Source organism: Eschrichtius robustus, chromosome 1 (genome assembly GCF_028021215.1).
Source record: "Eschrichtius robustus isolate mEscRob2 chromosome 1, mEscRob2.pri, whole genome shotgun sequence".
Taxonomy (NCBI): Eukaryota; Metazoa; Chordata; class Mammalia; order Artiodactyla; family Eschrichtiidae; genus Eschrichtius; species Eschrichtius robustus.
In genome coordinates, this window is record NC_090824.1 from 79,055,698 (window position 1) to 79,082,853 (window position 27,156).

The following is a 27,156-nucleotide window of genomic DNA, read 5'->3' on the forward strand; positions in this document are numbered from 1 at the left end:
GTCTCCTCTGGGCTGTGACATTTCTCAGATGTCCCTGGGTTTTGATACCTTGAAAGTTTTGAGGAGGACTGGTCAGGTATTTTGTCCCTCAATTTGTTTGTCTGTTTTCTGATGTTTTCTTATGGTTGGTCTGGAGTTATGGGGTTTGGGGCGGAAGATCCAGACAGAGATAAAAATGCCATTCTCCTCAGGTCACATCAAGGATACACACCATCAACGGGACTTATGACAAATGATTTTACCCTTGATCACCTGGCCAGTAGCGTCTTTTTTTTTTTTTTTTTTTTTTGCTGCGTTGGGTCTTCGTTGCGTGCGGGCTTCTGTAGTTGTGCATGGGGGCTCAGTAGTTCTGGCTCCCAGGATCTAGAGCGCAGGCTCAGTAGTTGTGGCCCACGGGCTTAGTTGATCTGCGGCACCTGGGATCTTCCCGGACCAGGGCTTGAACCTGTGTCCCCTGCACTGGCAGGCGGATTCTTTTCTTTTCTTCTTTTCTTTTGCAACCAAAACTTTAATCCCAAGGATTCTCACAAAACATATTACAAATGACAGCATGAAAAAAAAAATTGCACAGTAACTCAAAGTTCAGCTCTACAATACTCTTAATCCGGCAGGACATTGGTATCTTGATCATCTCAGATTTCCAAAAAATATTACAAAGAGCTATGTATTCATGTACAGCAATCACAGAGGGGACTTATGACCTAACTCAAAGGTAAACTAACTTCCTTAAAACTTCTTAGATTCTCAACTCCCTGGACCTCTTGTCCCATGTGAAGACTAGTGGAATTTTTAAACCTCTAATCTAGGGTAAGGGTGCAGCTTTCATTTTTACCTGCTGGCTTGTGTTCACAGCACCTTTTAAAGACTGCTTGCTTAACTACAGCTGCATACCATATCCCAGCTACAGAAAGTCTTTTACACGTTTGCCAGTGTTGTTTCCATAATAGTAAACATCACACTTTAGGTGGGCAGGAGTTAAAGTTTTATTATCAGTCTAGGCAAGACCAAAAATTCAAAGCAAATTCAATTTTGCTTAAGGGAACATTGGAAGGTAACAATTCTTCATATCACATGCCTCATGTGACCCATTTCAAACCATAGAGAATGACACCTTTATGGGTCACTGTCCCAAGAGACAAACAAATGTGAACAACTAAAACATTTAAAAAGTGCACCAAGCTTCAGAAGTCTCAAACATAACTTGAATTTTCTGTACATACTCCTGTCAAATGAAGTTATTGCCTGTACACCACTCCTCTTGCAAAGTGGTCTTCTATTTCCTTTCATTTGACCTAGATCGGCTAGGAGACCTAGAGAAAGATCGGGACGGCTTGTGATTTCTCTCCTGGGACAGTCATCTCTCTCTTCTCCTATATCTAGAAAGGGACCTGCTCTGGCTGACGGAGAAGGCTCTCCATCTTGGAGATGTGTGGGAGGTGGAGGACTCCTCCTCCGATAATCATCTCGAGGGCGACGACCCCAAGAAGGAGGCGGTCACGATTTCGACTTCTCTTTTCCCCATTCGACAGGTCCACTCTTACTCGGCAGCCACATAGTGTTCTCCCATCTAGTTCTCGGACAGCATCGGCTGCATCTCGGGGATCTTCACATTCAACAAGAGCGAAGCCGGGAGGGCTTTTAGCAACCCACACACTTCAGAGTGGTCCGTAATAGCCTAAATCTCGTTCCAATTCAGCCTTGTTACCACTGTTTGCAAGATTCCCTACATAAACTTTACAGTCCAACGGACAGGAATCACGATGCAAGACCCTCGTGGCCTCCTGTTTTTCACGGGCCACAGGGTGGTCCCGGGCCTCTAGAATCTGGCAGCTGAATCTGCTCGCACAAGCTGTCCTGTGGGGATGCTTTTCCCCCTATGTGTCCAGCCCGGGGCCCCGCGGTCTTGGCCCGGCCTCCCCGGTGAGAGGGTGAACCCCAGCTCCCTGGAGCAGACACTCAGAGCCCTGGTGACCGGACTCACGGCTGACGGGGCTGGAGCGGCGGCTGGACATGTGTGGCCAGCCTGGTGGTGTTTGGCCCCCTCTGCAGTTCCAGTTCCAGCTGAGAAAGAGCCTCCCTGTGTTATTTTCTCCTGGTTGTGTAAGGATCCCCGGTGTCATCTGACAGAAATGTAGATGGTGTGTTCTTTCTCTCTTTTCTCCCTGCTTCCTCTCCTCCCTCTCTCCCTCCCTGTCCCTCTTTCCCTGTTCTGCTCTCCCTCTACCTCTTTCCCTCTCCCTCTCTCTCTCTCCCTCCCTCTCTCTCCATCTGTCTCTCCCTCTCTCCCTCCCTCTCTCTCTTTCCTCTCCCTCTTTCCTCTCCCTCTTCCCTCTCCTCTCCCTCTGTCCCTGCCTCTCTCCCTGTGCCTGTTTCCCTGTCCTTGTTTCCGTGTTCCGCTCTGCCTCTACCTCTGTCTCTCCCTCTCTGGGAGGGAGTGAGGGAGATGGAGAGACGGAGGGAGAGGGAGAGTTGGAGAGAGAGGGAGAAGAGGGAGGAGAAGGAGGGAGGCAGAGGGAGGGAGGGAGAGGTCTCTTCCTCCCTCCCTCTGCCTCTCTCCTCCTCCTCTCCTTCTCTCCCTCACCCTCTCTCCCTCTCCATCCCTCCATCATTTTCCCTCCTGCTCCCTCTCCCTCTCTCCCTCCCAGAGAGGGAGAGACAGAGGGAGAGGGAGAGGGGGGAGAGAGGGACACGGAGAGGGAGGGAGGGAGACAGAGAGGGAAGCAGGCACCCTCTCTCCTTCTCCCTCTCCCTACCTCCTTCTCCGACTCCCCCTCTCCTTCGCTCCCTCCCTCTCCTCTCCCTCTGTCTCTCCCTCTCCCTCCCTCCCTCTAGGAGAGGGAGAGGAAGGGAGGGAGAGGGAGAGGGAGAGATGTCTCGCCCTCCCTCCCTCTCCCTCGCCCTTTCCCTTCCTCTCTCCCTCTCCCTCCCTCCTTCTCCCTCTCCCTCCCTCTGTCTCTCCCGCTCCCTCCGTCTCTCCCTCTCCCTCCGTCTCTCCCGCTCCCTCCGTCTCTCCCGCTCCCTCATTCCCTCTCAGACAGGGAGAGATGGAGGGAGAGGCAGAGATGAGGGAGAGGAGCAGAGGGAGGGGGGAGAGAGGGAGAGGGAGAGAGGGAGAGAAGAAGGAGAGAGGGAAAGGGAGGGAGGAAGAGACCTCTCTCTCTCTCCCCCCTCTCTCTCCTTCTCCCTCTCCCTTGTCTCTGCCTCTTCCTCCGTCTCTGGGAGGGAGTGAGGGAGATGGAGAGACGGAGGGAGAGGGAGAGGGAGGAGAGGGAGCGAGGGAGTGGGAGAGAGGGAGCGAGAGAGGGATAAAGGGAGGGAGAGAGGGATAGAGGGAGGGAGGGAGAGACGTCTTTGTCTTTCCTTCCCTCCCTCTCTCCCTCTCCCCCCTCCCTCTCCTGCTCTCTCTCCCTCCACCTCCTTCCCTCTCCAGAGAGGGAGAGGGAGCAGGAGAGGGAGAGAGGGAGGGAGAGAGGGAAAGGGAGAGAGGAAGACACCTCTCTCTCTCTCCCTCCCTCCCCCCTCTCTCTCCCTCTCCCTCTCCCTTGTCTCTGCCTCTTCCTCCGTCTCTGGGAGGGAGTGAGGGAGATGGAGAGACGGAGGGAGAGGGAGAGGGAGGAGAGGGAGCGAGGGAGTGGGAGAGAGGGAGCGAGAGAGGGATAAAGGGAGGGAGAGAGGGATAGAGGGAGGGAGGGAGAGACGACTTTGTCTTTCCTTCCCTCCCTCTATCCCTCTCTCTCCCTCTCCCCCCTCCCTCTCCTGCTCTCTCTCCCTCCACCTCCTTCCCTCTCCAGAGAGGGAGAGGGAGCAGGAGAGGGAGAGAGGGAGGGAGAGAGGGAAAGGGAGGGAGGAAGACACCTCTCTCTCTCTCCCTCCCTCCCCCCTCTCTCTCCCTCTCCCTCTCCCTTGTCTCTGCCTCTTCCTCTGTCTCTCCATCTTTGGGAGGGAGTGAGGGAGATGGAGAGACGGAGGGAGAGGGAGAGGGAGGAGAGGGAGCGAGGGAGTGGGAGAGAGGGAGCGAGAGAGGGATAAAGGGAGGGAGAGAGGGATAGAGGGAGGGAGGGAGAGACGTCTTTGTCTTTCCTTCCCTCCCTCTATCCCTCTCTCCCTCTCCCCCTCTCCCCCCTCCCTCTCCTGCTCTCTCTCCCTCCACCTCCTTCCCTCTCCAGAGAGGGAGAGGGAGCAGGAGAGGGAGAGAGGGAGGGAGAGAGGGAAAGGGAGGGAGGAAGACACCTCTCTCTCTCTCCCTCCCTCCCCCCTCTCTCTCCCTCTCCCTCCCTCCCCCCTCTCTCTCCCTCTCCCTCTCCCTTGTCTCTGCCTCTTCCTCTGTCTCTCCATCTCTGGGAGGGAGTGAGGGAGATGGAGAGAGGGAGGGAGAGAGGGAGGGAGGGAGGGAGGGAGAGACGCCTTTGTCTTTCCCTCCCTCCCTCTATCCCTCTCCCTCCACCTCCTTCCCTCTCCAGAGAGGGAGACAGAGAAGGAAGCAGGCACCCTCTCCGGAGAGGGAAGGAGGTGGAGGGAGAGGGAGAGGGAGCACGAGAGGGAGAGAGGGAGAGAGGGAGAGAGGGAGAGGGAATGAGGTATCAGAAGAGCGGAACAGGGAAACAGGGACAGGGAAAGGGGGACAGGGAGAGAGGGAGAGGGAAAGAGGGAGAGGGAGAGAGGCAGAGGGAGAGATGGAGGGAGAGTGAGAGTGAGAAGCAGGGAGGTAGAGGGAGGGAGGGAAGGAGAGAGAGAGGGAGACAGAGAGGGAGAGAGGGAGAAGGGCTGATGGGGGCTCCCTCCCCCTCCCCTCCTCTCCCCACTGCTTTCTCTTTCTTCTGCTTCAACAAACACCAGGCGCCTTTTAGATCAGCCCTGAAGTCAACGTTGATGCTTGGACGGCTTGACCTCCCCGCTGCCTTCCAGCCCGGGACCACAGCTGGGAGATGAAGTCTGCGGGGTCCTGGGCAGCGGCGGCGGGCTGCACAGGCACCTCCTCTGACGCCCAATCTCTCCTCCTTTACGAGGCAGCCGCCAGCTCCCCTCCCTGACTCCCCAAGATTTGGGGCCTTTTTAATATGTGTCGATAATGCCATGAGCTACTATTTAACTTTTCCACGAGGACCCATCTCCCGAAATGCAGTGCTTTTCAGCCTTGGCTGCACTAGAGAACCCCCAGGGAAGGGAGAGACGTCTGTACCTCCCTCCCTCTCCCTCTCCCTCTCCCTCCTCCTCTCCCTCTCCTTCTGGGGTGATGCCCGATGAGCTCAGATTCGCAGATGTTCCCCCCATCTCCTCTCTGTGCCTTGCGTGGGGTCTGGGCCTTCTCACTGTGGCCCGGGTATGGCCTTGACATTCAGACATCGGTTCCTGCAAGGACACTTGCGTTTGGTCCATACCGCGTGTGGCTGCAGTCTGTGCTTCTCCTGTTCAGCATCTTCAGTAGATGGGGGCTGTGCGTGAGCCCTTCATCTTCCCCGCAGACACCACTGGTGCTTGCTCGGCCTCGTGGGTGATGTGGGGGGCATGGGGGACAGTCCTGTGTCCCCACCTTCTTGGGCTGCAGACAGGCCACGTTGGTCCTGTGGTGACTGGGGGCTCCCAGGAGAACCCCACCGCAGAGCCGGAGAGGTGGCCCCAGAGAAGGTGGCGTACGCCCGCCTGGGGCAGGGCCTCACCAGCCAGCCCCGGGCCACCTGCAGCAACAGGCGTCTCGCCGTCCAGGGGGCTGGGTGTTCGGGCACCGTGGGGATGACCTGCTGTCTGCACGGCAGCCGAGTCTGTATTGTTGAGCCCGGGGAGGCCCCTGGGTGGCTCCTGGAGAGCCTGGTCACATTTCTTCCTGCCCTTGGCCTTAGAGCTCATCACGGTTCACGCCGTTTCTGGTCCCAAAAGGACCTGTGTTCATAAAGACCACGTGTTAGGACAGCACCAAAGTGTCTAGAAATCCGGGCCAGGAGGAGGAGGGAGGGGGATTGGCTGTGCCCGCCAGTGGCCTGAGAGCCCTGCCCGCCCTCAGAGACCTGGCCCGGGGCCCGTGGGGAGGGCGTGGCCCACGGTCCCCAGCGCTGGCCGTCTCTGGGTTCCAGGAGAACTGCGCGATCCTCGGGGAGCTGGTAAGGCTGCAGGCTCAGAAGTCCCGCCTGCTGGGGTTCAGCACGCGTGCCGACTCCGTGCTGGAGATGAACATGGCCAAGACCAGCCAGGTGGTGGCCACTTTCCTAGGTAACCCCGCCTCCCCGAGGGTCAGGCGGACCTTGACTGGACGTGGTGCTGCCTGAGACCCGACTGTGTCAGCCCTTGGGGGTCGCCTTCCCCAACCCTTCATTCTGCCTCGAGGGGCGTGGGGTGGGTGGCGGCTGGGAGGCTGCCACAGGGACATAGCCGAACCTCTCCCCTCCGCCCGCAGATGAGCTGGCCCAGAAGCTGAAGCCCCTCGGGGAGCAGGAGCGGCCGTGATCCTGGACCTAAAGAAGGCCAAGTGCCAGAGGCGGGGCCTGCACTTTGACGGGCCCATCAACGTCTAGGACCTGTGCTGCTACATGAACCAGGGGGAGGAGACGCGCTACCACGTGGACCAGTACCTGCTCGATGAGTCCTTCCCCATGCAGGTGGTCACGCGCGGGTGGCTGGGCATCTCCCAGGAGCTGCTGGGGCTGACCTTCGACCTGGAGGAGGGTGCCAACGTGTGTCACGGAGATGTGAGGCTCTACACGGTCCGGGACGCGGCCGCGGACAAGGTCATCCATCGGCAAGTTCTACCTGGACCTCTACCCTCGGTGCATGCGTGGGGGAACCTGTCGGCCGTGGGCCAGGGCTCCTCTGTGGAAGCGGGGCCTCACCCGCGTCCCTCCCCAGGGAAGGGAAGTCTGGGCACATGGCCTGCTTTGGCCTGCAGCCGGGCTGCCTGCAGCAGGATGGGAGGCGCCAGATTGCCATCGCGGCCATGGTGGCCAACTTCACCAAGTCTACGCCCAACCCGCCCTCCCTGTTGCAGCATGATGAGCTGGAGACCTACTTCCATGAGTTCTGGCAAGCGATGCACCAGCTCCACTCCCAGGTGGGTGCGGGCGCGGGGCTGCAGGCAGGGGGCGGGGAGGGCCCGGGCTCTCCCGTGGTTCTCAGGCAGGCCCTCGCCACGGGATTCTTCCGCTGATGTCACCCCGCACGTGGTGACGCCCTCGGTGTCAGTTTCCATCATCAAACCCCACGCACAGGGCGTGTAAAAAAATGGAAGTGGATGTCCTCGAGACTCTGGAGCCTGGAAGCCGCAGATCAAGGAGTCAGGACTGGTTCCCTGCATGTTAAATACGTGTATTCAAGAGTTGCCTTTAAAAAGACAAAAGAAAAGAAAGGAACGTTGCATGCAAGTCTGGTGACAGGCGGTGATGAGAACCAGAGGGTAGGCTCTGGGGCCGGGAGCGCTGTGCCCTGTGAGGCCCTGGGGCTGCTGCCAGTCTCGGTGGAGGCTCAGCAAGTCCCAGGGACTTCCCCACCGGGGGGGCGGGGGTGTCCCCAGCTGAGCGTCTGGGCCCAGGACCCAGTGCTCCTTCAGTCTTCCTGCGGTCAGCCCTTCGTCCTGAGAGCGATGCTCTCACAGGCTGCACCGGAGCGCGTGGGGACACTTTACTGAGCTGTGCAGCCGTCACTACTGCCCTATTTTGGAACATTTCCCTCACCCCAAAAATGTCCCTCACGCCTTTAGTTATCATTCCCTCCCCTCCCCTGCCCCTGACAACCAGGAACCCACTCTGACTCTGTGGATCTACCTGTTCTGGATGTTCCCCCTCAGTGGGGTCACACCGTGTGCCCTTCTGTGTCTGACTTGTCTCGCTGAGCATCGTGTTCTCAGGGTGCATCCACGTGGCAGCGAGTGTCAGGGCTTCACACCTTTGCGTGGCTGAGGGCCGGAAAAAAGACAAACGACAAGAAAGGCACGTTACCTGCGACTCTGGCGACAGCCGGTGATGAGAACCAGAGGGAAGGCTCTGGGGCCGGGAGCGCCGCGCCCTGTGAGGCCCTGGGGCTGCTGCCAGTCTCGGTGGAGGCTCAGCAAGTCCCAGGGACTTCCCCACCGGGGGGGCGGGGGTGTCCCCAGCTGAGCGTCTGGGCCCAGGACCCAGTGCTCCTTCAGTCTTCCTGCGGTCAGCCCTTCGTCCTGAGAGCGATGCTCTCACAGGCTGCACCGGAGCGCGTGGGGACACTTTACTGAGCTGTGCAGCCGTCACTACTGCCCTGTTTTGGAACATTTCCCTCACCCCAAAAATGTCCCTCACGCCCTTAGTTATCATTCCCTCCCCGCCCCCTGCCCCTAACAACCAGGAACCCACTCTGACTCTGTGGATCTACCTGTTCTGGATGTTCCCCCTCAGTGGGGTCACACCCTGTGTGCCCTTCTGTGTCTGACTTGTCTCGCTGAGCATCGTGTTCTCAGGGTGCCTCCACGTGGCAGCGAGTGTCAGGGCTTCACACCTTTGCGTGGCTGAGGGCCGAAAAAAAGACAAACGACAAGAAAGGCACGTTACCTGCGACTCTGGCGACAGCCGGTGATGAGAACCAGAGGGAAGGCTCTGGGGCCGGGAGCGCCGCGCCCTGTGAAGCCCTGGCGTTGCTGCCAGTCTCGGTGGGGCACGGGCAGCGCCGTCCCCCAGAGCTGCTGGCCAACTCATCAAGTCCCGGCTGGCCAACCCCGGTGCGGTCGGGCCGAGGGAAAGGAAAGGGGCTCCCGGACCGCCCGGCTGGAAAGCGCGGCCTGCACACAGTGCCAGCCCCCCGTCTCCTTCCTCCCGCCCTCCAGGCCTCTTCAACCTGCGCCAGATCGTCCTGGCCAAGGTGGACAAGGCCCTGCACACGCAGACGCCCGCGGACCCGGCCCAGGAGAATGCCCGCCTCTGCCAGGAGGTCCTCGGGGTCCCAGCCACGCCAGGTAGCCAAGTGCACGCCGGGCCCACCTTAGCGGTCGCTTGGCGGCTACTGCCCAGGTCAAGAGGATCCTCTGGTGGTGTGTGAAGGGGGACCGACTGACGGGCTCTGGCCGAGGCCCGCTGACCTCTGGCCTCTTCCTGCCTCGGTTCCTGGGCTGGTCCCTCCAGCTGTGGCCCGCGGAGTCCGAGGGTGGGGTGGGCGTATCTGCACGTGCTTTCTGGAGAGCCTGGAAGAGGCAGGAGAGGGCTTCATACCCCGGACGGAACGCGTCGACGAGGTTTGCCCGTGCGTGTCGGTGCGGAGACGCAGTTCACTCCCTCGTGAGCGCTTGAACCCGCGCCCTCCCCGTGCTGGAAGGTGAGCCCTGACTCATCCCTCGGAGCCTCGGGCAGCTGACCTTGTAAGAGGCTTCGGGGTGAACCCTCGTGAGCTTCAGCAGAAAGTCGGCAAAAATTTATTTGTGTCCCTCCACTGAGTTGCCCGCAAGGTCCCCGTTTTCTAGAAGTGTTGGGCCAATACTCCCTCTAGTGGCAGGGGACTCAGACAGGGCTGCTTTGAGGCCCCCTCTCTGGGGAAGGGGCACGGAGCGGCCAGGGGGCCGGGCAGGAGCTTCTCCGCGTGTGTCCCAGGGACCCACCTGCTTGCGACCTTCGGCCACCTGGCAGGAAGCTACGACGCCCAGTCCTATGGCTACCTGTGCAGCGAGGTGTACTCCGCGGACACGTTCCACACACGTTTCAAGCGGGAGGGCGTCCTGAGTGGCAAGGTGAGAGGCCAGCCTGCCATGCAGACCAACACGGAGGTCCTTGGCCTGGGCCTAGATGCTTGTGCCGCCCGCCTGGGCCTGCCAGGCTCTGAGGGCCCTGCCCTGGACCCCCTGCTCCCCTGCCCTTTCTTGAGTCACAGCAGAGGTGGCCACACCCACACCCTCAGTGAAGGGGGTGCTCCACCCTCCTGCAGCCCCACCCCCTCTCGTCAGGTTGCCATGGACTACAGAAGCTGCATTCTGAGGCCAGGGGGCTCCGAGGATGCCAAGGGCATGGTGAAGCTCTTCCTGGGTTGTGACCCCACGCAGGACGCCTTCCTCCTGAGCAAAGGGCTGCAGGTTGAGGGCTGCAAGCCGCCGGCCTGCTGAAGGCACGGGGTTTTGCCCACCCAGGCGGGCCGGGTGCCTTAGCGCCCCGTCGGGGCGGGGGAGGGGCCGCGTGTCCTCCCAGCCCCTGAGTCCCCGGCGGCCGGCCTAGGCCAAAAGTCTCCACCTGGAAGTGTCTGGAGAGCCTGGCATCAAGGCTCCCCCTTGTTGCACTAATGCAATCCCTTCCTGGGGAGCTTTCCTGGTAACAAAACGGTTCTTTGAAAACGCAGCCGTTAATAAAAAGACTCTACTCCTGGTCTCTGCCTGCCGTCCCTTCCACCACAGGAGTGGCATGGGGGCCGTCACACTGGGGGGAGTTCTGACCTTGGTCGGGGATCAGCCCTGGGGCCGTGGTGACGCGTCTGGGTCACTGGGAGATGGCTGAGCTGTGGGGTGAGTTCAGACGGGGATGGTGCCCCGCACCCCGGCCGGGCAGGCTCTCCAGTGAGGGGGTGTCAGTTTCCTGCCAGCCTCTCGCCCGTCACTGTTTGGCATCTCGGGGGCTGTGATTGGCTGGAGCTGGTTCTGGCGGTGGGCACAGCTGTGGGAAGCCCGGCTGTGGCTGTCCCTGTCCCCGTGTCCTGTCCTCCTGCTCAAGGCCGGCCGGCTGGCTCCCTCTGATCATCGGCAGCTGCTGAAGTCTGGACCACAGCAGGGGGCTGCCTTCCTGGGTCCTAGCGATTCTTCCCAAAGGCCTTAGGGATGTGTTTTGGTGGCAGTAGGAATTCAGAGAGGGTGCTGCACCACTGGAGCGGTAGGGTGGCTCTGGACCGTCCCGTGTGTCCTTCCCGGGCCTTTGAGCTCCTCGGGAGCCCTGCCTCCGGCCCTTCGCCCCCACAAAGGACGCCAGGCAGCGGAGCGAGCGCGCGGGCGGCGCCCCGACCTTCTCCCCGTGGCCCAGGCGGGCAGGCGGTGCCACGCTCTGTCCTCCCCTCAGCCTGCCCGCCCGTTCTCACCCGCCCTAGGGCAGTCGGTTGTGGACCAGGCTGTGGTGTCTGCCCTTCTGCAGCCCCGGCTCAGCTCCCTGCACCCACTTCGGTGCCTTCTGTGTTCTGGGCTGGTCGCAGGCCCAGAGCCGGTGGGCAGGCACCCCGTGGCCGGGAGGGCTGTTCGTGTGAATTCCCTGGGGCTTGAAAAGGAGCACAGCCGGCCTTCCATCAGGCACCTCTCGATGGATATGGAAGGGGCGTGTCGGGGCCTGGGGGCTGCTCGTCTTCCTGTGCACCGAGCCCCCAGGTGGTCCCCGTGCAAAATCCAGGTGTGGCGTTGGCACCCCAGCCGTGTGCCGGGCAGTCCATGGCGGGCGACACAAGCCTCGGGCTGGTGGGCCACAGGGTTCCTGAGCGGCAGGTCAGGACTGAGAGGGTGAGGCCTTTCCCCGGGTCCAGGGCCCAGGCTGATGCCGGCTGGAGGCCCCTCCGCTCACCGCCCGCAACCCCCAGCCCCTGCCCTCACGTGAGCCCCCAGGGCTGAGCTCAGGTGTTGGATGCCCAGGCTCCCCGGTAGCCCAGCCCGTTCCCAGTCCTCCGTGGTCACTGAAGGGCTTGGAAGCGGGTTGCCCCACAGAGACTGCTGTTCTCCGAGCCCTGGGCAGGGGGCAGGGAGGACGGGCACAGGGCCCTGCAGGGGTGTGGTCGCCGGGGCAGCCGGAGCAGCTCCACACAGTAAGTAAGAGCACCTCACCAAAAAACAGTGCGTTTCTCCAGCCGCCCCGGGACCTGAGCTCAGGTCCTGGGGCAGGAAGGGGCAGCACTGCAGCTGTTAGCTGTCACTGGGGGTCGACTGTGGCCCGGTGCCACCTCTTAGATCGTCCCCCGTCCCCTTCCGGGGTTGCGACCGGACCCCTGCCAATCGGGTTCTCACTCCTCCCCATCCCCTACGCCGGCTCCACGAAGGTGGAAGGAACACATTTTTAAAAAGGCTGGAGCCTGGGCTTCCCTGCTGGCGCAGTGGTTAAGAATCCGCCTGCCAATGCAGGGGACAAGGGTTCAAGCCCTGGTCCGGGAAGTTCCCACACGCCGCGGAGCAATGAAGCCCGTGCGCCACAACTACTGAGCCTGCGCTCTAGAGCCCAAAAGCCACAACTACTGAGTCCTCGTGCCCCGACTACTGAAGCCCGCGCGCCTAGAGCCCGTGCTCCGCAACAAGAGAAGCCACCGCAATGAGAAGCCCACGCACCGCAACGAAGAGTAGCCCCCGCTCACCGCAACTGGAGAAAGCACACACGCAGCAAGGAAGACCCAACGCAGCCAAAAATAAATAAATTAAATAAATAAATAAATTTTTAAAAATCATATTAAATACCTATCAATGAGATTTTAAGAAATAGTCAGGACCAGAGCCTCCCATCAAGCCTCTTAGATAGCCTCAACCACCAGAGGGCAGACAGCAGAAGCAAGAGAAACTACAATCCTGCAGCCTGTGGACCAAAAACCACAGTTACAGAAAGATAGAGAAGATGAAAAGGCAGAGGGCCATGTACCAGATGAAGGAACAAGAAAAAACCCCAGAAAAACAACTAAATGAAGTGGAGATAGGCAACCTTCCAGAAAAAGAATTCAGAATAATGATAGTGAAGACGATCCAGGACCTCGGAATAAGAATGGAGGCAAAGATTGAGAAGATGCAAGAAATGGTTAACAAAGACCTAGAAGAATTAAAGAACAAACAAACAGAGATGACCAATACAATAACCGAAATGAAAACTACACTAGAAGGAATCAATAGCAGAATAACTGAGGCAGAAGAACGGATAAGTGACCTGGAAGAGAGAATGGTGGAATTCACTGCTGCGGAACAGACTAAAGAAAAAAGAATGAAACGAAATGAAGACAGCCTAAGAGACCTCTGGGACAACATTAAACGCAACAACATTCGCATTATAGGGGTCCCAGAAGGAGAAGAGAGAGAGAAAGGACCAGAGAAAATATTTGAAGAGATTATAGTCGAAAACCTCCCTAACATGGGAAAGGTAATAGCCACCCAAGTCCAGGAAGCGCAGAGAGTCCCATACAGAATAAACCCAAGGAGAAACACGCCGAGACACATAGTAATCAAAGTGGCAAAAATTAAAGACCAAGAAAAATTATTGAAAGCAGCAAGGGAAAAACGACAAATAACATACAAGGGAACTCCCATAAGGTTAACAGCTGATTTCTCAGCAGAAACTCTGCAAGCCAGAAGGGAGTGGCATGATATACTTAAAGTGATGAAAGGGAAGAACCTACAACCAAGATTACTCTACCCAGCAAGGATCTCATTTAGCTTTGATGGAGAAATCAAAAGCTTTACAGACAAGCAAAAGCTAAGAGAATTCAGCACCACCAAACCAGCTCTACAACAAATGCTAAAGGAACTTCTCTAAGTGGGAAACACAAGAGAAGAAAAGGACCTACAAAAACAGACCCAAAACAATTAAGAAAATGGTCATAGGAACATACATATCGATAATTACCTTAAACGTGAATGGATTAAATGCCCCAACCAAAAGACATAGACTGGCTGAATGGATACAAAAACAAGACCCATATATATGCTGTCTACAAGAGACCCACTTTAGACCTAGGGACACATACAGACTGAAAGTAAGGGGATGGAAAAAGATATTCCATGCAAATGGAAATCAAAAGAAAGCTGGAGTAGCTATACTCGTATCAGATAAAATAGACTTTAAAATAAAGAATGTTACAAGAGACAAGGAAGGACACTACATAATGATCCAGGGATCAATCCAAGAAGAAGATATAACAATTATAAATATATATGCACCCAACACAGGAGCACCTCAATACATAAGGCAACTGCTAACAGCTATAAAAGAGGAAATCGACAGTAACACAGTAATAGTGGGGGACTTTAACACCTCACTTACACCAATGGACAGATCATCCAAAATGAAAATAAATAAGGAAACAGAAGCTTTAAATGACACAATAGACCAGATAGATTTAATTGATATATATAGGACATTCCATCCAAAAACAGCAGATTACACGTTCTTCTCAAGTGCGCACGGAACGTTCTCCAGGATAGATCACATCTTGGGTCACAAATCAAGCCTCAGTAAATTTAAGAAAATTGAAATCATATCAAGCATCTTTTCTGACCACAACGCTATGAGATTAGAAATGAATTACAGGGAAAAAAACGTAAAAAAGACAAACACATGGAGGCTAAACAATACGTTACTAAATAACCAAGAGATCACTGAAGAAATCAAAGAGGAAACAAAAAAATACCTAGAGACAAATGACAATGAAAACACGACGACCCAAAACCTATGGGATGCAGCAAAAGCAGTTCTAAGAGGGAAGTTTATAGCTATACAAGCCTACCTAAAGAAACAAGAAAAATCTCAAGTAAACAATCTAACCTTACACCTAAAGAAACTAGAGAAAGAAGAACAAACAAAACCCAAAGTTAGCAGAAGGAAAGAAATCTTAAAGATCAGAGCAGAAATAAACGAAATAGAAACAAAGACAACAATAGCAAAGATCAATAAAACTAAAAGTTGGTTCTTTGAGAAGATAAACAAAATGGATAAGCCATTAGCCAGACTCATCAAGAAAAAGAGGGAGAGGACTCAAATCAATAAAATCAGAAATGAAAAAGGAGAAGTTACAACAGACACCGCAGAAATACAAAGCATCCTAAGAGACTACTACAAGCAACTTTATGCCAATAAAATGGACAACCTGGAAGAAATGGACAAATTCTTAGAAAGGTATAACCTTCCAAGACTGAACCAGGAAGAAACAGAAAATATGAACAGACCAATCACAAGTCATGAAATTGAAACTGTGATTAAAAATCTTCCAACAAACAAAAGTCCAGGACCAGATGGCTTCACAGGTGAATTCTATCAAACATTTAGAGACGAGCTAACACCCATCCTTCTCAAACTCTTCCAAAAAATTGCAGAGGAAGGAACACTCCCAAACTCATTCTGTGAGGCCACCATCACCCTGATACCAAAACCAGACAAAGACACTACAAAAAAAGAAAATTACAGACCAATATCACTGATGAATATAGATGCAAAAATCCTCAACAAAATACTAGCAAACAGAATCCAACCACACATTAAAAGGATCATACACCACGATCAAGTGGGATTTATCCCAGGGATGCAAGGATTCTTCAACATACGCAAATCAATCAATGTGATACACCATATTACCAAATTGAAGAATAAAAACCATATGATCATCTCAATAGATGCAGAAAAAGCTTTTGACAAAATTCAACACCCATTTCTGATAAAAACTCTCCAGAAAGTGGGCATAGAGGGAACCTACCTCAACATAATAAAGGCCATATATGACAAACCCACAGCAAACATCATTCTCAATGCTGAAAAACTGAAAGCATTTCCTCTAAGATCAGGAACGAGACAAGGATGTCCACTCTCACCACTATTATTCAACATAGTTCTGGAAGTCCTAGCCACGGCAATCAGAGAAGAAAAAGAAATAAAAGGAATACAAATTGGAAAAGAAGAAGTAAAACTGTCACTGGTTGCGGATGACATGATACTATACACAGAGAATCCTAAAACTGCCACCAGAAAACTGCTAGAGCTAATCAATGAATATGGTAAAGTTGCAGGATACAAAATTAATGCACAGAAATCTCTTGCATTCCTATACACTAATGATGAAAAATCTGAAAGAGAAATTAAGGAAACACTCCCATTTACCATTGCAACAAAAAGAATAAAATACCTAGGAATAAACCGACCTAGGGAGACAAAAGACCTGTATGCAGAAAACTATAAGACACTGATGAAAGAAATTAAAGATGATACCAACAGATGGAGAGATATACCATGTTCTTGGATTGGAAGAATCAACATTGTGAAAATGAGTATACTACCCAAAGCAATCTACAGATTCAATGCAATCCCTATCAAATTACCAATGGCATTGTTTACGGAGCTAGGACAAATCCTCTTAAAATTTGTATGGAGACACAAAAGACCCCGAATAGCCAAAGCAGTCTTGAGGGAAAAACATGGAGCTGGAGGAATCAGACTCCCTGACTTCAGACTATACTACAAAGCTACAGTAATCAAGACAATATGGTACTGGCACAAAAACAGAAACATAGATCAATGGAACAAGATAGAAAGCCCAGAGATTAACCCACGCACCTATGGTCAACTAATCTACGACAGAGGAGGCAAAGATATACAATGGAGAAAAGACAGTCTCTTCAATAAGTGGTGCTGGGAAAACTGGACAGCTACATGTAAAAGAATGAAATTAGAATACTCCCTAACACCATACACAAAAATAAACTCAAAATGGATTAGAGACCTAAATATAAGAGTGGACACTATAAAACTCTTAGAGGAAAACATAGGAAGAACACTCTTTGACATAAATCACAGCAAGACCTTTTTTGATCCACCTCCTAGAGTAATGGAAATAAAAACAAAAATAAACAAGTGGGACCTAACGAAACTGCAAAGCTTTTGCACAGCAAAGGAAACCATAAACAAGACGAAAAGACAACCCTCAGAATGGGAGAAAATATTTGCAAATGAATCAACGGACAAAGGATTAATCTCCAAAATATATAAACAGCTCATTCAGCTCAATATTAAAGAAACAAACACCCCAATCCAAAAATGGGCAGAAGACCTAACCAGACATTTCTCCAAAGAAGACATACAGACGGCCACGAAGCACATGAAAAGATGCTCAACATCACTAATTATTAGAGAAATGCAAATCAAAACTACAATGAGGTATCACCTCACTCCTGTTAGAATGGGCATCATCAGAAAATCTACAAACAACAAATGCTGGAGAGGGTGTGGAGAAAAGGGAACCCTCTTGCACTGTTGGTGGGAATGTAAATTGATACAGCTACTATGGAGAACAATATGGAGGTTCCTTAAAAAACTAAAAATAGAATTACCATATGACCCAGCAATCCCACTACTGGGCATATACCCAGAGAAAACCGTAATTCAAAAAGACACATGCACCCGAATGTTCATTGCAGCACTATTTACAATAGCCAGGTCATGGAAGCAACCTAAATGCCCATCGACAGACGAATGGATAAAGAAGTTGTGGTACATATATACAATGGAATATTACTCAGCCATAAAAAGGAACGAAATTGAGTCATTTGTTGAGACGTGGATGGATCTAGAGACTGTCATACAGAGTGAAGTAAGTCAGAAAGAGAAAAACAAATATCGTATATTAATGCATGTATGTGGAACCTAGAAAAATGGTACAGATGAGCCAGTTTGCAGGGCAGAAGTTGAGACACAGATGTAGAGAATGGACATATGGACACCAAGGGGGGAAAACTGCGGTGGGGTGGGGATGGTGGTGTGCTGAATTGGGCGATTGGGATTGACATGTATACACTGATGTGTATAAAATTGATGCCTAATAAGAACCTGCAGTATAAACAAACAAACAAAACAACTAATACTAAACTTTCATTGGGTTATTTGTATGGAAATATGTTAATATAAATGTTTCAGACATTACATGAAATTTCTAAAAATCTTATATTTGTATGTGTATGGAAATATGTATGGAAATATGTTAATAGAAATGTTTCAGACATTACATGAAATTGCTAAAAATCTTATATGTTCTGGTATAATGTTATATGTAATAATCCTAGTTATTACTTTAAAATGTATATCTCAGAAATAACTAATTTTCTTGTCAACTGCATTATTATGAACTTTCATCAAATCTTTAACCGTGGTCATTTTTAAGTCTTTTGTCATAAAGAAAAAAAAAAAAAAGAAAGAAATAGTCAGTTAGTTAGTTAATTGTGCCGGGTCTTAGTTGCCACAGGCCAGCTCCTTAGTTGTGGTAATGAGATATTTTATATTCTTTTTTGTTCCTGAACAAAGGCCTCAGAATCCAGTATTTATTTGATAATGCTCACAGCATAGCTCAGCACGGAATAGCCACATTGTTTTTCTTTGGCTGCTATGTACCAAACAGCCTTTTGTACTGTTTTACCAAATGCATGTATTTAATACCTGTTTTAAAAAACATAGTGAGATCTCAAAAACTTGAAATTGACTAAAGTAAGATTCTCTCTGTAGTACTACTTATTTGACCAACACCACCTGATAACACCGGTGTGGTGCACCGAGCCTTACTCTAGCATATCGGGATACACCCCGTTTCGACAAGTGTTCATCCTCCAAGTCCCCAAGGCCTCTCACACACTGCCAGTGAAACTGCTTCCTGCTTGGGAAAGAGTGCCCCAGTTCGTTTCTTTAGAAGCTTGAAGGCTATGTAAGCCCTCCAAAAGGTTAGAGGGCAAAGAACAACTCTAAAACTGGCACATTTGTTTAAAGAAAAAGACTTGTCAATATTACAAGAGCCAGCTTGCTTTCACTTGTGACACGTTTTCTTAGGAGGCAAGGGATGTGGCCATGTGACTTGGACAAGCTGTTTCCCTCTGTCTCAGTGTCCCACCTGTGAGTGGGTAGTCTGACGAAGCTTAATGACAGACATCTGAATAACGATCATGAACAGTGGCATCTAATTTCCAAAATAAAAACAGGAGAATGAGTATGTCTTTCACAACAGGACGTCAAGTCTACCTCAAAGATATTGGTAGCCTTGAGTCCACTGCTTCTCACTGAGTGCAACTGTGCCCCCCAGGGGACATCTGGGGAAGTCTGAAGGTGATTTTGGCTGTCACGACTGGGAGGAGAGAGAGGGAATGTTACGGGCACCTAGTGAGTAAGAGGTCGGGACCTTGCTAAACACTCTACGATGCACAGGACTCACACACCACAGCAAAGGTTTATCTGGCCCCAAAAGTCAATGCCTTGGTTGAGAAACCCTGCCTTAGAGCAAACCACGGATACTCATCTTTAGCAGGTAACAGGGCATTTACTACCCACCTGTAAACCTACAGACTTCCCGACTTACACAGCTAATCCTGTGGCAGGAATGAAATAGAGAGCGTGTGACCATCTGGTAGTACCTAGGTTTGCCCCTCAAGTCACATGAGACAGTGCTGGAGACTGACATTTTCTATATTGGAGGTCTCTGGCAAGCCACCAGTTTTCTAACCTAAAAAGTCTAAGCAGCATTGTTACAATACACATAATAACACGACAATTCTGCTTTTATAGAGAAATTCGATGTGGGAAAGGAGCTTATCTGACATCAGAAGCAAATGCTTTGAACACATCACATCTGCTGGTTCGACTGTCAAATCTTGACAGCTGGAGACGTAGGAAGGTAGACAGGAGAGAACAGACCAAAGTTACGGGCCTGCTGAGTCCTCGGGGCTAACCATAATACACTTCGTACTGCCCTGGGTCCAGGGGTGTGTTCTAACACCCTCTCAGTCACTTACGGTCCATAGACAGACCAAGTATAAATTCACAATTACCAGCAAGTGTACCAAAAAAAGGCAGAGTTAAGTAACTTAAATGCGAGCCCTACCTGGTCTTTTTCTTCTTCATCGACAGAATCATCCGATTTTGCTTTTTCAGGGTCTTCCTCAGGTTTCCGTTTGGCAGGCCTGTCACACACACACACACACAGTAAAGCCAACTGTTAGCTCACCAGACCCTAGACCTCCAGTGGGCACGAAACAACTCATATTCCTCCCTACCAAGAGTACCCTCTCTTTGGAAAGATTCAGGGCATGGTCCCCTCTTCCCTCTGAGAAGCCCTTTTTGCCAGGACATTAAAAGAAGCTTCGAGCTTAATGTTTCTTTGGATGACAGGTTTAGAATACCACCATTTTGCAAACCTTAAGAAATAATGGATCTAGACTTTGATCAATGGCTGCTACAATCACCGAAGAGACATTACATGCCTCTGATGGACAGCCCCATGCTGTCAATGAAGTCTCACAAAATAAAGCTGGAATCTGATCAAGACTCTAGACCTAACTACCAGTTTACAGAAAACTGGAGGCAAGGGAACACATTAACCACCAAAACGATGCAGTCAGCCAGACCTAGAAGCTATTAGAAAAAAAGACCTATTTTCTTTAAATCAATGGCAAGAAGATAAGGAATCTATCACTCGAAAGGCTTAAGGAGCAAATCAACCAAACTCTGTTACACAAGGGGAAGAATGAACACTGCTATATATTTGTTAGTAAGGAACTGTTACACTTTATAAGGCCTGTTTTGTCTTCTTCAAAAGACTGTTTGCTAGATGTTAGCAATTATGGCAAAATATGAATAAAAAACTTGTCAGAGAAAGAGACCTTGTCATCTAGAAATACAGTATGTGTGGATAAGATGACCTGTCCGATTTGTTTCAAAGTAATCCAACTGGGAGGAGATGGGTGGGTATGGAGCTGTAATCCATTTGGAACAATTTTCACTTGGAGCATGTGGGGGTATAGATGAAACAACAGCCAGGAGATGTTAACTGTTGACACTGGGTGATAGGTACACAGGGGTTCATTTTACTATCCTTGGTAATTCTGTGCATGTACATTTGAAGTTGCCTATGTGAAGAGTAAAAATGGATGAGATCTTCAGAAATGCTGTTCACGAATGTCTAATAACAGAATATCAAAAGGAAAACCGAAGCAATGTGGAAGTCAGAATTACTAAGTTACATCCTACTAATTTATATGTGTTTTACCAAAAACCGTTGGCCCCTAAAATGGGGGCTGTCCATTCATTATATACTGACCTCCTTGTGAAATGAGATGTGATGGTGGTCTGCCTGGCAGTTTGCCTTCTAATCCTGGGGCTAGATGAGACTTCAGCTGCTTAAAGAAAAAGAAACAAAAAAGCCACTAGGAATAAAGAGTTCACAGCCAAGGTACAGTTCTTCAGCATTACCAAGCTGGTGCAGAGACCAGGTTCTGAGGATTAAGTAACCTTCTCTTCTTATTCTCAGCAACCACCATCTTGATAAACTCATCAAATTAGCACCTGCCAGTCTGCTGGGCCATTTCAACACAAGCTCTTGTATGAGGGGCCCAACCCTGAGACGCACAAGGAAACAGAGCCTCCGTTTATTTCGTCAAAAGATGAAGTGGCCAAGCACCTGACCTGAGCTCAAGTCCCATGCTCTTTTTTTAAAAATTCCAGAAGAGTTACTCTGACTACAAGTGGGGAAGGAGTCTAAGAATAAATGTTTAGCTTAAACAGGCATGTAACTTACAAGTCATAGATATCAGCAGCTCCTGTTATCTTATACCTCATAAATTCAACCGCATTTGGGGATCTAATGCTCTATAACTTGGTTGAAGACAAAAATTTAAAGTATATATCTAAGCTAGTTAGACGTATACACAAGAGGGAATTCCACGGCGGTCCAGTGGTTAAGACTCGGCACTCTCACTGCCAAGGGCCGGGGTTCGATCCCTGGTTGGAGAACTAAGATGGTACAAGCCGAGCAACACAGCCATCCCCCCACCAAAAAAAAGGATACACAAAAAACAAGTACTGCCGGTGGAGGGGTTGTGTGGGGGGGGGAACAGACAGACCCTATGGCGCCAAGTCTGTCCTCCCCTTAGGTGGTACCAGATTCCAACGAGGTCAAACGAGTCAAGCGCTCTTACAGTTTGTTTCTCCATCGGACTTGCTTCTCCTGGGCATGCAAAGTTTGGAAACAGGTTTGGGGGACTTGTTTTTCTCTGCTATTTCCACTCTGCGCTCCTCACCACTTGTCTGGCTCCCGTTTTCTAGACAGCCGTTCACTTCCCAACTGAAAGCATGAGCTCTGTTCTCCAAGGACAAATCTTTATTTAAAAGGGATCTGCCTTGAGCCAGGTAGCCCTCCTACAGCAGGAAAGGATCATTTAAGTAGCAGTGACTGTAAACAAGGGGCCATGAGAGAATAAGGAAACACAGGCGCTTCCTTCATAACTATCAGGGAACAGGGAGAGGTGGGATTATTCTGCCTCCCTGGTCACAGACAAGTTACATGGGAGGAAACGTTTTCTAGCCGCCGGGATGCTGACGACTTACCTCTGATAATTCTTCTCTATGTAGTTTGGTTTTCAAGTCACACAACTGATTCTTTATTTCTGTCTGCAGAAATTCACGCAAGAGATTCCGTTTCTCCTTCATGCATTCCTAAGGGAAGGACAGAGGTTTACAAGTCTCCACATTCCCAAGGTAGGAACCAATGGACTAATACACAAATAGTTACACTGCCTGGTCACATAACAATGACTGAATGGCAGGCAATGCTGAGTCGGCCAAAAAGAAAACTAAATATTCACAAGACATGTTCCTGATGTTTCCGTTAAGATCATATCACACACCATCTCCAGAGTGGTGACAAATGGAAAGATTAGAGGTGAAACAGACACATAATAGAGTACTAGAACAAAACTGATTTGGAAAAACAGTGTGACCAGGACAAGTTATAATCCAGACTTGATGGTACGGAACCCAGACTGGGAAACTCGATGAGTTACCAAAAGCTAACCCATAATAGCCTATTAGTACAGCACATTAGACAGAAACATCCGCGTCATCCTCAACTTTAGGGAAAAGAGAGCCAATTCCACTTAATTTTGTTTTTATGAACTACATAGTATCTGTCAAATGGTCACATTTGATCATATATTTTGTTAAGGTGGAGATTACCTTACCTTTTCTGTTAACTATCTCTTTCCAAATCTTTGAGCCTGGGGGAAGAAAAGGGAAGAAACAAACGCTTGTTCAGCAACATTGTCCACCTGTAAGAATGCCACACTTTAAAGAACTTTGGAAATAAGTTGAACATGAATGTTAGAAAAAAATACAATGGTTTTTCCCTCCCCCAGTGTCTAGAATGCCCTACTGTAATGCCTGCACGTTAAGAAGTTATTTTCAATATGAATGAGGTCCCCCTTTTGGGGGGTGGTTTTCTGATGGTGGTAAGAGATGATATAGGAGATTATCTTCCGATAATATAGGGAAATCTATCTAAAGTAATTATTCAGTACTTGCCTGATAAGTCAAATTTGAAATTCTTCCATTTCACTGAATTCTTTCCTTCTTTCAACTTTTAATTAATAGAGTAAATTACATGATCCCATCACTCTCTTCAAGACAGTCTATAAATAACCTTAAATGTCATAAGTCGGAATTCATTACAGAAATTCACCCGTCATTTTCCAGTAAAGGAAAGCAGCAATTCAAATACAAGCAGTAATACTGTAGTGTATCAATTTGTTGCAGAGAAAAATGTTTATTTAAAAATTTCAAAATACTTTGTACACCAGCCCTCACTAAAAGTATTTTTTAACTGTACTGACATGGACCTGAACCCTTAAGAATTCATCTTTTTCCTCATTATATTTTGTAACCTGACATGCTTTGAAAATAGGCATATATTTTTTAAGTTACAAAACTATTTCAACTCAAAGAATTGTTTAACTTAGGCAAAAAGAAGAGATTAACAATATTATACTCAAACAATTTGCTTCCAATAGATAGAACTGAAGGGGGTATAAAATGACATTCCTCAAGTCTTCTGGATTTTATTTACTCATTGTAATGTACAAAGAGACCCAGGTCCCACCAGGTTAGGGACGTTGCTTCTATGATTTATCTTCTAAAGACAATGGATGAGCAAACCCACCTCCCCTTTAGCCCTGGTTAGCATCAGTCCCAGTGAACCTTCATTTCTCTTTCCTATCTAAATCAAGCTATTCCTCTATAATAACCCATTCTGAATAATGATTATTGAGATTTAAATAACAGCTTTCCAAAAACAACTCTATAGCAATTTATTCCAAATTAGCCCAATCTACAGTTTCTTCTTCATTTTAAGTGAAAAAGTAAAGAATAAAAACATTAGCTAATTTTTAACACATCATTTATCAATGATTCAAGTTGAAAACTGCTTCAACTTTAGCATCTCATGGGTACAAACGGATAAGGAATTTTATGCTAGAAGATTTGGTTGGATACCTGAAGATGTGGTTTATTTATGAGAGTTTTTGTGTTGTGTGTTGATAGATTTAACAACTAAAGAGATTTTGAACATCTTGGGGAGTACTCAATGACTGTCTAATTGTTTCTGTAACTTAGAATGTTTTTCAAGCGCACATGATATAAAAAGTATTATATTATAAAAGTAATATAATTTTGTCTTAATGGATTCTTTCCTAGAAATGGAGCAAATGTTTTGGCTACCAAATCCTTGCAATGATATTTAGTACTGTATTTTTAGCTTCTGCTCTTCTTAAATAACCCAAAAGCTGTACTTTTTATTTAAACCATGAGAACATAAAAGTAGGTGTATAGGTCAAGAGAAAGTACATCCATTTTGTGTCTTTGCCGACTCTTTTCAGATTGATATGTCATCTTTGTCTGAAATAGCAAGCCACATAATTTTGCATAGAAAATAAGAAACATACCTAGAAGTTATTTTTAAGTGTTAACATTTAAAGGGACCAGCACTACATAGTATTTTTAATTCCATAAATATTTACTGATATCTGCATTATTATAACTCTCAAATTTTTCCTTAGAATTTTGAAAGAACTTCCTTCATTCCAGTATCATGGAAAAGTTTTTCAAGCTTAATTCAACAGGGTGTTTCAACTAGCCGGTATCTTTGATCTTTATTATGGTTAATTTTTCTTCATGAAGTGACCAAATTTGAATAAGGCTGATGGTCCATCATGGGGGAGATTCATCTCTCCGGCTTCTTCCTGCTGAGGGAGAATCATCTTTGGTTTGTGACATCACAGTCTGAGCTGGGCAAGTGGCTGTGATAGCAAACCGAGGATTATATCCCTTCAGTGTGAATGAGCTGCAAGAGATGTGGGTGCTATCATTTCAAGTCCTGTCACAGAGACACTACTGAGATGCATGACAGGAGTCAAGTGAGGGAAAGATGCTTGCATTGCAATTGTCACTTTTACAGCATCAGCCATTAAAGATAAAAGTACCATTTCACAGTTTCCTTCATTATTAATTTAAAAGAGGGAGTAAACGTCATGTTAATAAAACTCACAGATAATGATAAAATGGGAGGGAGGAAAGTAACCAGCGAGTAACCAGACAATAAAGGAAGAGGGACACGGAGAGTGAGGGATGGGTGCACAACTCAGCCGCGCCTCTGGCCACAGGAAGAGCAAAAAATAGAAGGCGCCAGCGCGCAGTGGCGGGCTGGAAACCCTCCGACCTCGGAGAACTGCGGAGAACCGGGGACCGGAGTCAACAACGGCTCCCAGGCGGTCCCAGCGTCCCGACCCGCACCCGGCCGCGACACAGTTTCCACAAACTGAGACACACGGAGCCCGCGCGAGGGGCGGCGGGTCGCGCGGGCTTCCCCGCCGGCTCCCCTGCAGGCCGGTCCCCCGCAAGCCGAGCGCACGAAAGGGCGCCCCAAAGGCGCCGGCCCAAGGCGCCCGCTGCGCTTTCCCTCCCGAAGGTGGGCTGCAGGGCCCAAGCGTAAACCCTGAGACAACAACACGCGCACCACGCCGCCACGGGGGACGAGAGGCCGGGCGCCCACCTGCCCGGACACCCTGCATTTCTGGAATCACCGGACGCCTGTGTAAATTTCCGTTCGGCGTGTCATTTGCCAAAGGCCACTCAAGATCAGGGGACAGGATGCCTCCTCTCCAAGGGTCCAGCCAGCCCACCCACTAAAATTACAGGACACAATGCCTCCGTTCCAAGGGCCCTGCCAGCCCACCCACTCAAATTAGGGGAGACAACGCCTCCTCTCCAAGGGTCCAGCCAGCCCACCCACTCAAGATCAGAGGGACAAAATGCCTACCTAAAACACAACAAAACAAAAACACAAAAAACTGGAGAGAGGAAGGAAAGGGTGTCCTCAAAAATAAAAAAGCTAAGCACGTTGACAGCGCTAAGAATAAACTACCAGGAAAAAGAAACCCTACATGTCAGATCATAAAGTACGGAAGGGCAAGCCCGCCGGCAGTCCAGGCCCGGGGGGACCGGGGTCCCCAGCCCTACAGAGCCAACGGCAGCCCGCCTCGGGCGCCCCTCGGAAGCGCGGGGTCCCCGCGGCCGAGTCTGCGCCCCCGGCCGGCCCCGGCTCCCCTCTGCCCACCCTGCGCGCGGGGGCTGGACACGGCCGCGGAGAACCACGGCGGGGCGGGAAGGGGGGCTCCAAAGAGGGTCTGGCGACTCGAGTCGCTCCGTTTCTCGGTGGGCTCAGCGCGCGCCGTGGGGGAAGAGGGGCGGGGGTCCGGGAAGAGGGGACGGGTGGCACTCACGTAGACCGGCAGCGGCCACGGGTAGACGGCGGGCTCGGCCCCCACGGACGACTCCAGCCTGGGCTCCAACTTCTCCCCCATGTCTTCGCGCGCGGCCCCCGCACCAGGCTAGTCTGGCGGTTGGGGGGAGGGGCGGGACGCCCGCCGGCGGGGGCGGGGCAGGCGGGCGGGCAGGCGAGCGGGCGGGCGGGAGGCTGAGGGGAGGGGGCCTGGCCTGGACCTCAGCCACCGCCGCCGCCGCCGCCGCCGCGCTCCCGTCTGGCCCCCGGCTCCCTCTTTGTGGTCACAGGCCCGGGACCTCCAGCGCTGCCGCCAACTCGGGCCGGCGTGAGGCGAGCACAATGAGCCGGGGCCGGGCTGAACCACTCACTCGCGGCGCGCGCGCGCCGCCCACCCCGTGGACTCGCCCGCTCCACCTACGCACGCACGCACGCACGCACGCACGTCTTCGGCTGCCCCCGGCCACCCGCACCGGCCCGAAGTCGGGACCCGGGGAGACCCCCTCGGGGCTTGGGGTGGCGGGTTCGACTCCCGCCCTTGACGTACCGTGACACACACACACACACACACACACACACACACACACACCCACCCACCCACCCAATAATAAGACTATAATTCCTCATTAAATATGACAGCCGGAATCCCGGCTTCTGTTCACAAAAATGCCCTGTATTTAGCCTATGCTAGGCACCAGACCCTGGACGCTCAGTACTGGCAAAAAAGGAAATGCCCTGCCCTCATGGCGCTGCCATTTTAATTGGAATAGTAGTGACAATGGTCAAGGGAGAAAATAAAGTGTCATCATCGCCACGGGGACGGTTAATCTCATGTGCGCACTGCGTGGGGCCCTGGCAACCACAAACATTATTCCAGATGTGGCCAGGAAGGTATTTTTCAGAAGAGATGAACACTGAAATTGGTCCACCTTGGGTAAAGGA